This window comes from Anas platyrhynchos, chromosome 27 (assembly GCF_047663525.1).
Source record: "Anas platyrhynchos isolate ZD024472 breed Pekin duck chromosome 27, IASCAAS_PekinDuck_T2T, whole genome shotgun sequence".
NCBI classification, from domain to species: domain Eukaryota; kingdom Metazoa; phylum Chordata; class Aves; order Anseriformes; family Anatidae; genus Anas; species Anas platyrhynchos.
Window position 1 is genome coordinate 7,229,537 of NC_092613.1, and position 10,678 is coordinate 7,240,214.

Genomic DNA, 10,678 nt, shown 5'->3' on the forward strand with positions numbered 1-10,678 from the left:
CATGGAGACCAGATACTCTCATAAGATGAACGATAAAATACTGCTGTTATATCATAACCTTTAAGCTATATTTAAACTAAATGTAAATTAATGTTTTAAAAGATCTGTTTTTCTTCAGATTTACATTTCTATTACCAGATTAGATCAAAGGATTTCCTGGGGAGGATTATTTTAGGAATGCTTTTGGGCCATACACCTGTGGCACTGCTCTAATTTGGACCAGTCGTAGCTCTTCCTCAGTGCCACCCAGGATTAATTCCAGCAGTAGAATAGGAATCACCCCACGGATCTGCTCTTCTGTGTGGAAAAGTGCCAGATTTGGGCAAGGATACTGATGAACTCCCCAGCGTCTCCATCAGAGCACCTCACCGTGCTCGCCCAGGCTTAGGGGGAGCTGTCAAGCCCAAGGCTCTGCAAAACCATCTCCTGGTCCCCTGCTGCTGGCGGGTGCTGCTCAGAGGAATCAGAGACTGGTGGCGATCGGGATCAGAGTGAGCCCGGGGCCTTCTCCTCCCCACGGCGGGGTCCTGCCCGTGCCCCTGTGGCCCCCTCACGCCGCGGCCATGGGAGCTCCCGGAGCCGGTGCGGGATCCAAAGAGCACAGCAACGTCAGAGCCGGGGCAAAGTCTGGCAGGACGCAGAGAGGTGTGAAAGGCAAAATGCCCTCACATGTGTGTGCTACACGTGACTGCCAGCGGAGGACCAGCGCCCACGCTGCCTGCAGTGCCCTGGCTGCGTCCTGGCAGCGTGCTGGGGCTGCAGGAGGAGAGCAGGGCCGGGTTGGGGACGTGTCCCACCGCAAACATCTGCTGGAGATGGCAGCGGGAGGAGAAGCACCCTTCTCTGATGAGTACCTGTGGCATACCGGTGCTGTGGGCACCTTGCGGCTGTGCCGTGTATCCCAAATTCACCATAGCCCCCGAGCCCTGCCCTGGGATGACCGTGGCACTGCGGGCTGGCTGCCTTTTGCCAGCGGGGTGCAGGGACGGGCGCGAGCATGTGAGGGTGCCTGAGCACCCCGGCCAGGGCATCGCCTTTCATGAGGCTTTGTCTGCACCATCACTAATAATATCAAGGTGTTCTGCCAAGTTCCTTCCAGCAAACCCATGACTTCATTCAAAGTGACAGGGGACCTGATTTATTATACTAACGAGCCACTGATAAATAAACATGACCCGAGAGAATCCCAATCCCACAATTCCATTCTTGTTCGGTTCCTTGGGGGAGATGAAAGGTTTCCTGCAATTTCCCAATGCTACCCAGAATCTCCCCTACTTGGTCTGCCAAAGCTTTCTACTGCTGTCGAGCCTGGCATTTGATTGAATTGACAGAAGCAGCTTATTAATTGCACTAATGAGGGGCTCAGAAATATGGAGCGGTGGAGAGAGTCCAGTGTGGCTAATAAAACGCTCAAAGCTGAGCAGAGCATAAGGTCACCGTGTTGCCAGGCTACTGGCTAAGCTGCCTGGAAAAATAATACGCGAACCAGTAGGTGACTCTGGGAAAAATATTGCTCCATAACTCACATAATTAATAGGACAGTGATGCTTTATTTTCTTAGGAAGAGTGTACAGTAGGAAAGTCTGAGCGCACGGACGTCGCAGCCTTCCTGCTTGGTGCGTGGGGACTGGCGGCTGGGGTGCTGGGGGCTGCGGCCAGGCTGGCTCTGCTAACCCGTGAGCAGTAATGGCACAGATAAGCAAGAGCCCCAGGCCAGGCTCCAGAAAAAGGCAGTGGGAAGGTATCCACACCATGAACCATCTCAGCGTGTGACCTGAAGGTAGATTACAGATATCTGGTAACATCGAGGACTCTGTCCTGTGTTTGACCTGTGCTAGTTTCCCAAATACCATCACGGAGAGAGATAAACAAGGCTGATTAGGGCTAACAGTAACTGTAAATTTGGCAAGGGGATGTTCTCGGGACCTCTGATCTCCTGAGACATTGATTCCCACTGGGAGTTTACCATACACCTCCCCAGGGTTTGGAGCAATAAACAGGAATATTTTTGCTCCAGTAGGAAGGAAAAAAAAAAAAAAAAAAAGGACAAATACTGATCTTAATCTTTTTCTCTGCATTCAATTTTGGAGCCCCCATTCAAGTTCTCCAAATTGCTCCTCACCAGGGAGCTCATCCTCATACCGAGACTGTTATCTTAACGAAGCCTGGAGAACAAACCCTCTGGTTTGCCGTGACAGCCCTGCCTAAAGCAAACACTGCTCGCTGCTTCCCCTGGCTCTTTCTGGCTCATTTGGGCCTTGGAGCCGTGTCCCTGGGGGCTGCTGTGCCCTGCCCCGTGTCCCTGGGGTGCTGTGCCACCCATCCCAGCAGCTTGGCATGGGTATTGCTTGCAGGGCAGCGGGGTGCGGACGTGGGGGCAGGAGGCAGGAGGAAGGGCAGCCTCACCCCCGGGGCTGCCGAACAATGGCAGGGAAGGCAGCGGGGCGCTGGGAAGCACAGGGAGGGGGACACACAGAGCCTGGCAGGCTGCCTCCCTCCCTACTGGCCCCTCTGAGCCATCCCCATCCTGTCCCAGCCCCTGCCCCATGGCCCCTGCCCTCTGCGCTTCTGGAAGCCCAGGGGTCCGTGGCCCCTCTCCTCTGAGGCAGCAGCCCGGCCCTTCCCTCTGAACGCCTTTGTTTCTCTTCTCTAGAGGGAAATGGAGCTACAGCTCAGGTTTCCAAGGTGGAAAAGCAACGTCTTCCCTTGCAAATTGCCCCTGTTTTGTTTTGTTTCCTAATCACTGCTGACCGGCCCAGGCCGGGAGGACCAGGGGCAGCTGCCTGCCGTGCAGCTCGCAGGCCCCATGGTGGCTGCCCGCCAGCCCAGGCACAGCCCCGACCCAGTGCCCACGGGTCTTGTGGCAGCACGGCCGCGTGTGGGGAGCCCTGGGGAGCTGGGGCACCCCTGGGTCAGCTACTGCAACCTGTCCGAGCACAAAGCTGCATGGAGGGAGCCTGGGCAGCATGGGGTGGCCACACAGCACATGGACGTGTCTGCGGGGCCCAGCATGGTGCGGGTGAGGCCCGGCCAGGGCACAGAGCTTGGCCGCAGCCCTGGGCTTGGGCTTGCACGTCGGTGTTCACAGGCTGGGGTTACAGCCCCCTGCCCAACCTGGGGCTCCTGCCCAGGCACACGGGCTTCTTGCCCCAGAGAAATGTGTGCAGGGGCCGCAGGGCTGGGCCTGAGGAAGAGGAAGGCAGGGCCGGAGCTGCTGGCTGCGGGGCGCTGGGATTTTCACTTGTATTCCCACTGCAGCTGAGGTGAAACTCGAGGCTTCCTGGCACGAGGGCTCAGCTGGCCGTGCTGCAGCCTCCGTCCTGCTGCCCAGGGTCCCCCCGGGCAGGGCAGCCCACGCCACTGCCTCATGCCCGTGGGCCCCCGCCAAGTTCCCTCTGCCGGCCCCTCTTGCCAGCTTGAAATTCACTTGGGAAACAAACAAACAAAAAAAAAGAATACTTAAAGAGCCTAACAAATAACAAACCTGGCAGATGGCCAGTGATTCAAAGGCTCCAAAAATGAAGCCTAAATTTGCAGCTGGCCACGCTCCCTGCCTGGGCTGGCAGCAGCGCTGGTGTCTGAACACCTGCCAGGGGCAGGAGCAACTGCGGAGCCTTGGGCAGGATGCGCTGGGGCAGCCGGCAGCAGGAGAGAGTGCTGGTGGCACCAGAGCCCTGGGCTTTATTCTCACAGAAAGGGACACGTTGGCTGCAGGGACAAGGAACGTGCCCTGCAGAAACGTTTGCAAACAGCTGGGAGAGGCACGGTGCGTGCGGCAGGCAGAGCAGTGGGGTTCCTCCCAGCTTCAGCAGCGAGGCTCGGTGCAGCCATGTCCCACAGCTCCCCGAGCAAGGCTCGCCAGTGCTCTGCGGGATAAAGCAAACTCTGCTAATGCCGAGTGACACCGGGATGCAGAGGTGCGAGAGGGCGGAGGGGCCGCGGGCTGCGGCCGGAGGAGCGGTGGTGGGCGGGTGCTGCCTGGCCTCCCGCTCCCCGGGCACGGTGTCATGTGAAACGGTAATTGGATCCCGGGATTTGCTGAATGATACCGTGGATTATTTCCCAGCCATCATGTCTGAGTGTAATCTTGTTATGGTATTACGCAGCCACGTGTACACACAGCGCTGCGGTGCCCACGGCTGGTGATGCATGGGGACCTGCCCAGCGTGCCCTTTTTCCAAAGCTTGCTCTGAAACCAAACGGCAGAGGCGGCGTTTGGCTGCTGAGAGTGGGTGCCTCCTGCCACCCTGCCTCCTGAAGACAGGCCAGCAAGCTGCTGCTGGCTCGGTGATGGAAAATTCCTCCCCCCTCGGCACCCTGCCGCCCTCCTGAGCCACAGCCAGCCGGTCCCACCGCTGGGACGGCCTAAATGCTCCCCTGACGGCACAGCCCACGGTGCTGGTGAAGTGGGTGTTGGCAGGTTTGCAAGAATAGCAGACGAGCTGGGACAGAAAAACAGCTCCCACCACAGCTTCCTGCTGTGGTCCGGCAGCCCCGTGGAAGTAGAGATGCTCCCTGCATTTTGGAGAGCCTAAAGCCAGCGGGGGGCTCAGTGCTACAGAGCAGCTCCTGGGCAGAACGGGGGGCACTTACCAGGCTAGCACAAGCCCCTGGGGTTTCGGGGGGCATGGCTGGAAACCTGAGGGTCCTCCTCCTCCTCCCTCGTCCCTCTGGTTTGGGATGAGGAAGTGGAAACCACGGGGCAGCTGCGTGAAGTGGCTGCAGGCTGAGCCCACGCCCTGGGCACAAATTCTGTGTTTTACCAGGGGATTAATGATCTTTGGTGCTTGTGTCCCAATGAACTTCCACCTACAAATAAGTATTTGTGCCTGGCAGCAACGAGTTTAATCAAAAACAAGCTTTTATAGCATTTTTTTGGTTTGTTTGTGCCCAGCTGAAACATTGCAGATGCAGCCAACTCTCCCACAGCAGATTTCTAGCAGGTTAACTTTGGACTAAGATGATAACAAATTATCTGCTAAACACACATTTGAAGGGAAGTTAATGCTAGCATGTTTGACATGTCTCTAGCTGCTCCTACTCTAATTTTCTCTGACTTTTTTTTAAGTCTGAAAAGCAGGGGAAGGGGTACAGTGTTTTAGCCTAAGATGGCACATGACCTCCTGCTTAAACACAAGGCTGGCTTTATTTATCCTGAAATTGGGCTGAAGGAATAACAGAAATGTTTGTTGTCCCCCAGAAGACTAGCTTATCAGCTGTTACTAGAGCAGGGATGATAACTCAGAATGAACAATTTATTGGGCACATTTAACCCCATTCTCTGTTTAAGAAATATCTGGGTTTTGCTAAGATTGTAACTGTGGTCACTGCAAGGATTTTCTTCTGAATCTTTTTGGAGCCAGCGCATGCATGTGTCCTGCGTGTATGCCAGCATTCTTGCCATGGGCTGTTGTGTAGCTGTGTCTGTGTAGGTAGGTCAAAAGACATTTCATAGGGCACTTGTCCAGGTGAGAAAGCAGTTCTGGCTTGTATATAGGAGTCATTAAATTGTTTTATGTAACCTCTCTTGCCTTTACAGCCCAACCACAAGAGTTTGTGTAAACTAAACACAGAAAGCACATGAAGAAAACAGAACCGAACTGGTCAGCAGTGAGAGCTAGCTTTCACAGGTACTTTGCAGTATTTACCCAAACCTTATCCCCCGTACTGTGGACTTGCAGGGCAGCACTCGGGGTGTGTTATGTGTTGACTCCCCCATCACAGCTTTCTTGTTGCTCAGGGCTACGGACAGCACTATCTCACAGAGAGCAGCTGTCGGGCCTGCCGCTCAGCAGTGCAGAGGCTGACAGCATTTCTGTGAGGGCATTTCGGCTGAAGTGCAGGCAGGGGAGCGGGATTTGCTGAACACAGAGGGTCCGCAGCCAGCGGGAGCAAAGCATCGCTGAGGGGAGGCAGGAGGGAGGGACAGACAAGCAGTGGGATGCAGCAGGCAGGGCCCACGGTGGAGCAGCAGCCGCTCCTCGGGCAAGAAGTCCCCCGCAGCCTGCTCTGACCCTCGCTGCTGGCAGCGCACAAAATCCTGGCCTTCACTGCAGCAAAAGGCAAAGTCCCATCGGCTGTACCAGCGCCAGGACTTCCTCCAGCGCTGTGCACTTTGGTGGTGCTGGACTTAGGCCTGTGTTTGCACAGGGACAGGACCTGACCCTCTTCAGAAGGTGCCGGCTCTGCAGTGGGCCCCTGGGACGGGCATCCAGCCAGTGCCCGGGGCGCTGCCACCTCCTCTCCCCTCTGCCCATTGCAGGCACCGGCCCTGCTTGCTCCATCCCAGCGCTGGGGCTCGTGGGGACCTGTGGGGACCGCGCTGTGCATGGTCTCGGGGAGCCCTCGGCCGGGCTCGCCAGGGCTGCTCGCGCACCAGCAGCCGGGATGTGTTGGAGCATGCAGCGGCTGCGAGCTCCTCTCCAGGGATCTTTCCTCCAAGTAAGCAGAGTCGAACAAAGCCAGGGGATAGAGGCTTTCCTGACATTGTCCATCCTGGCTTTTTGGGAACAGAACAAGCGGGGTTTTGGAACGAGCAACGCCGATGTGTATTTACACATGCACACAATAGGTCGTGTGCTCACCAGCGCTGAATGAGGAGCTGAACGTGGCTGTGCTGCTGCCAAATCCTGCCAGCAAGGGGAAGGCCAGGAGAGCAGCTCTGATACGCACAGCCACAAAGAAGCTGCCAGCACGTGGAGCACTGCGTTCGCTTTCCTTGCACCCGTACTCACATCTGTGCAGCCTGGGAGGCTGCGGGCGAACAGCAGTGTATTTAGGAAATGCTCCTCAGCCTCACAGCTCCTCCCAGCTGCACTCTGCCATCCCCAGCGCCTGGCTGATCCCACACTGCTGCTGTCCCCGAGGGCAGGAAGCACCACGGGGGCAGCGGGGCAGGGCTGGCAGGGGACAGACACACGGATCAATGTCCGTGCTGGCTCTCCATGGCCCCACTGGGGCCCAAGCCCAGCACTGCTGTGAATGGATGTGAACGTGCTCTACCAGCCCCTGCTTGGACGCCCAGTCTGAACAACCAGGAGCTCGCCTTGGGCTCTGCATCCCCCAGACTGGTGTAGGACACAAGGAGCATGTTCCCGACCTCCTCCCTGCAACTTCTGCCTTCCCTTTCCAGCTGCCACCTGGGTGCAGAGCAGCCCAGGCTGGGCAGTCCCTGGGGCTCTGCCCTGGTCCCAGCCTGGCCAGGGAGGTGCCTCCTGCAAGGGCAGGCACTCAGCCCCACCGCCTGCTGCAGGAGCATGCACGAGGCCCAGGGGTTGTGAGCACAGCCATCCAGCAGGTGACTTCCTTCCCAAAGCACCTTCCAGCTTGGTCACCTTCACTCACCCCACGTGCGGGGACCAGGGCTGCCCAGATGGCGCGGAGGGAGCAGGCTCCTTGTCATCCTACAACCAGTGTGCTCAGACCAGGAAATCCCAGCCCTCTGGTGCTTGCCAGGCTCCAGGTTTAAAAATACTTAAGGAAAATAATCCTCCAGCCTTACTGAGGCCAAAAAAAATCCTGGGCAGGTTTCAGAACAAATATTGGTGGTTGTGTTTCGTCTCCTCGGCAGGCTCCTGCGCTCTGGCCCTTGGCTCGGCTCTCGCTGCCTCCCCAGGGACTTGAGCAGCAGCGACGTCCTGGTGGCAGCCCTTGGCCACATCTCGACGCGCCAGACAAGACATCCGCTGCGTGCTGCAGGGCAGAAGTGCTTGACCATGCTTACATGCCGTGGTGGCTGCTGCTGTTGGTGGAGTTTGGGACTTGGGCGTTTCACAGCCACAGCTGTGATGTGAACCCAGCCAGCGCTCACCCTCTGCTGCAGCTTCCCCTGGAAGGCACCTGCTGGCCCCGCAGCCTGGCCTTGCAGTCAACACATGCAAATGCCAAAGCACAGAGCAAGCGAGGGCATGGGAGGAGGAGGAGCTCAGTGCTCTGCTGCCAGCTCCCCGCGCTGGCACTGGCGGTCAGCTGGGGCAGCAGCAGTGCCTGCCCCCAGTGCAGCCCTGGGCAGCTGTGAGGTGGGACCAGTGCACCCACAGAGGACGAGAGACTTCTCTGTGTCCTGAGCCAGCCAAGCTGTGCCTGCAGGGAGGCTGTTTCACACCTCTGAGAGTGTGCTAAGCTCCCCCAGGATGATGTAGAACCAAAAATACTGAGTACTGCACAGAGCAATAGTGTGTTGTGCAACATCCCAAGGAAACAGCTGCTGCAGTGCATGACTGGAGCTGGAGAGCAGCCTGGAGCTCCAGATTTTCTCTTGCTGAGACTATCCTGAGATCATCGCATGAATAACCGAACTTGCCCAGGAGCAGCCCAGTCACTAAATGTGCAGGCGGTGGAAGATGACCCTGGTGGTGCCTTGCGTGGAGAGGGAGCAGAGCTGCAGTCAGATCAAAGATCAGGGACGTGGCAACAGATGCCACCAGCATCCGACAGCTGTGGGCCACCCAAGGCTGAAACGGGCTCTCTGGACGGGGATACGAGGGAGAGTACAATGCAGGGGAGGCAGTGCTATTGACCCGTGAAGTTATTTGATCTGGAATATGGTTAAATTATTTGCAGAGCCCCCACCTTTTCCTCCCCACCCCGAGAACAGGAATACAGTCATTAAAACAGCATGTTCTGGGACAGCAGCGCTCCCGCGGGAGGGCTGCACACGGTGAGAAGTTCGCCCACCGTACGCCCACCCCTGCCTCCTCCCTCGGGGACCCTAAGGCTGCCCGAGAGCTCTGCGAGGAAAATCATTCCAGCGGCTGGTGAAATGTCACAGAACGGGATCCTGTGGCCGGTTGGGCTGGTCTGGGTGTCCCCGAGGGCGCTGACCCCAATGCGAGGAGGGCAGTGGGTGGGGTGCTCCGCTGCCTGCAGCCCCCCGAGGATGAGGACGGGGTCTTCATGCCCTGCATCATATCGGTGCCATCCCATCCCAGGACACAGCTGGGGTGAGATTTGCCTCCAGGCACAGCTCCGAGCTGCTCCTTGCCAGGGAAAGCTTCGGCCCCTAAGGTGTGGAGGCACTGACCCCTGCCAGCCAGCCCGCAGGCGGGGGGCTGCCCTGTGCTCTCCCCAGGGAGAACACGCGAGCGGCAGACCTGGCAGTGCCGAGATGTGCTGTCAGGCAGCCAGCACTCGGGAGGCGAGCACGGGGAGTGTGGAGGGAACGAGCTGCTGTGCCGGGAACATATGGGGCAGCAATCTGCAGGGAAGGACGGCAGCCCCCACGTTCCTGGAGGAGCAAGCAGAGACCTCCCGAGTCCCCACGGAGCAGGAGTCAGCACTGAAAGTACATTGAGCACCAGCACCTTCCCCCGGCTAAGGACAGCAAGGAAGGAGGAACAGAGATACCATTTCTTGTGCCAGATAAGCTTCTTGGCAAAAGGCAACGGGCTGCTATGCTCCGCACCAGCAGCACCCTGAGGAGACGAACCAGAGCGTGCCCACCTCAGGGAACGAGGAAAAGGCACAGGGTGAGGGTCGAGGCAGGACCAAGGTGTGCATGTGGCATCCCTTAAGGCTTGCTGTGTGGTCTCCACGTGGCCAAGGACCCCTTGCTTCTGGGCAAGCGCCCTGCTCCTGGCCACAAGGACCCAGGGGGGCACAGCGTCGGGCCCAGCTGCAGGGCTGCCCTGGGAGACACTCGGTGAGGCCATCCTGCCTGCTGCCACACATCATCTGAAGCCCAAATTAATGTCCTTGTCTCACCACATGCCCCTGCAACTCACCTTTGTAAGGAATTCATTCTGCTGCCATCGTTAACACTTACGGGTGCAATTAATATGCTGAGGGAGGGTGAGAAAAACCTCAACTCCCATCCCGCTGGGGCAGCTCTCTCTGAAGCAGTCATTAGCACCTGGCCTCGGGAGCACTTTGCAGAACACAATCCTGTTAATCCTTCGTTTGCTTCCCAAGGGAGGACGTGTTTGTGAGCCTGGGAGCAGCCCAGTTCCACAGGAGCTGGAGGAGAAGCTCCTTCACTCGGAGGGTGACCGAGCCCTGGCGCAGGTTGTCTGTGAGCGTACAGAAGACCACATTTGCAAAGGTTTTCTATTGATTATTAGTGGCCATTTAAAACATTTTATCAACAAACAATTTCTTCCCAAGACATATTATTTTCTAAACAATGACGGAAGCTGTTACACGCCCCTGAACAATGTCATGGCTTTGTCATCCGACGGAGGCAGACCCCCCGCGCTCCCCAGGGACGGTGCTCCGACGCCTTCTCTTCCACAGCCATTGTCACAGGGTCGTGAGGATGGGTGAACTCAGGGCCTGGAAGCTCAGTTAAAGTTAAATGCGAACCCAAAAGTTCAGAAAACCTTTTTACAAAGCCTAGTCAGGAAACTAGGATGGATATCTCGAAAGAACAGGCTTTCCCAAGAGATTTCCAATAATTCCTGGATTTGGACTCCTGTTTGTTATCTCTCTTATCAAGCAGGACACACGTATTCATGGCAGATGAGGGGGATAGCCTTTTACACCTGTTGGAGACATTAATTCCAATGGAAACCAAAGCTAGTGATTATATTTTAAGATTACTACAAGTCCTTAGCATTTACAATGGGATACAGAAACCTGAACTTGAATTACTCTGCTGTGACCTCTCACTCATTCTGGAAGTAAAAGGGCTTGGCTGTACCCAATTTTCAACTCGATTAACAACAAATGCAGCCAGTAGTAA